Here is a 2,095-nt window from a genome sequence, read left to right on the forward strand (position 1 = left end):
AGGGGAAGGAGGAGGGCAAAAGGGGTGCAAGGGAGTGGGAGGCACAGGCTTAGTTATGGACTGAGTAAGTCATGGGGATGAAAGATACAGCCTAGGGAAATAGTCAGTGGTGCTGTCGTAGTGTTGTGTGGTGACAGACGGCAGCCACACTTGTGGTGAGCACAGCAGAATATCCTTGCTGAATCACTATGTTGTACACCTGAAACTAATGTAACATTGTACATAACAATGTACTTTGACAACACATATACTTACTGATGGCATGTAGATGACTCAGACAAATAGAGAAGGAACACACGGAGAAGGTTTTTTTCAACTCATCAGTGAGTTGTGTACATCCTGTCTTCAGTGGGGGAACTGCTGAATTGGGCCCCGAGGGCCCCGCACGCCTGCAGACCAGTCTGCGACTTGGGGTTGAGTAGCTGTGAACTCAGGAGCGGGAGCAGTCCATTCACCCTGAAATTCCTCCTTGGTCACGGCCTTTTCAGCAGTGGCCTGCTCTTCCTCTTCGATGTTTCAGGATCTCTGTAGAAGCAGAGATCGGGCAGGACCTCCCGTGGGTGTTCACGGAAAAGGAGCTGCGCGCGCGCGTGCGCAGAACGTCCCGGGCCAGCAGCCACGTTGGACCCACCGAGCGAGCTCCCCCGTTGTTGCAACGGCTGGCAGCGCCCACAGAGGGCAGAGGCGAGTCTGTGACACAGAGCGATGGGACGCAGGTGAACGGAAGACGCCTCCGTGAGAGGCTGGCGGTCAGCCCTGGGATCGGTTACCACCAGAAGTCTCGGCTCCCAGAAGGCTGCCTGGATCTGGGTTAGTGAAGAAGGTTCCAGAAGTGAAGTGGCCAACAATAGGAGTGGCTCCAGCAGCAGCAGTAGCAGCCGCAGCAGCAAACCTCAGCACAGCTCACTGGCCAGTACTCCTGGATGATGTGACACTGACATCAGCTGGGGTTTCAATGGCAGCAATGGCACGAGCTGCCAGCAGAAGCTTCTCCCAGGTTCTCTTCAGATTTATCATGTAGCTGCCACGAATTTTCCTCTTGTATATGAACTGTTCCATTTGGAAGTCAAGGTTGATGCCACCTAGGTGGGTTCCTGCTGCGGGGAATTTAAGGACATCCTCCTCCTTGCATTTGTAGGACATCAAGGGCTCGGGATATCGTGAAAATTTCCCTTTAAGTTATGACAGGAACACAGGACAGTGCCGTATGGACCCCTCCCTGGGTAGCATGGAAAAGCAAGCATCCAAGTCTTGATTCTGGCTCAGGTCATGATCTCAAGGTTCCTGGTATCGAGCCCTACATTGGGCTCCTCACTGACAGTGCGGAGCCTGTTTGGGATTCCCTCTCTCCTCTCTCCCTCTCCTCTCTCTCTCTCTCTCTCTCTCTCTCTCAAAATAAATAAACTTAAAAAAAATGGCTACATGAGGGATCCTTGAGGTGATGGAAATGCTCTGTGTCTTGACTCTATTCATCAGTATCCTGACTATATACTGTACTATAGTCCTGCAAGATGTTCCTGTTGTGGAAACTGGGTAGAGAGTACACAGCATCTCTCTGTATTATCTCTTACAACTGAAAGTAAATCTACAAAAATCTTGAATTTTAAATTTTTATATATTTATTTTTAGGTTTATTCACTTGTTTTGAGAGAGAGCACATGCGTCCACTAGAAGGGGAAGGGCAGAGAGAGAGGGAGAGAGAGAAAGAATCCCAAGCAGTCCACACGCCACCAGTGCAGAGCTCAACTTGGGACTCAAACTCACAAACTGGGAGATCATGACTTGAGCCGAAATCAAGAGTCGGACACTTAACCAACTGAGCCACCCAGGTGCCCCTAAAGTTTAACTTTAAAAAAAAAAGGAATTGCTCTGTTAGATACAAAACTGGTTAGTTAATATCTTTTGATAATAAACCATAAACTTCTTTTCCCATAACCTTTGATGTTATATTTCTATCAGACAGATTAATATTATCCTTACTGGAGAAAAATACATCTTAACATGTGAATTCATAAGATCTAGACTTTTAATCAATGGTGAATAGTGAAACAAACAAGTGAAACAAACAAAGGGACTTCTAGAATCAGCAAACTGT

The 2,095-nt window shown here is 47.7% G+C and overlaps 1 pseudogene; it reads right to left on the reverse strand.

Annotated features, from left to right (window-relative positions):
* Nucleotides 1-345: 345 nt before the first annotated feature.
* Nucleotides 346-1,314, reverse strand: LOC122488218 (annotated as a pseudogene).
* Nucleotides 1,315-2,095: the final 781 nt, after the last annotated feature.

Source organism: Prionailurus bengalensis, chromosome A2 (genome assembly GCF_016509475.1).
Source record: "Prionailurus bengalensis isolate Pbe53 chromosome A2, Fcat_Pben_1.1_paternal_pri, whole genome shotgun sequence".
Classification (NCBI taxonomy): Eukaryota; Metazoa; Chordata; class Mammalia; order Carnivora; family Felidae; genus Prionailurus; species Prionailurus bengalensis.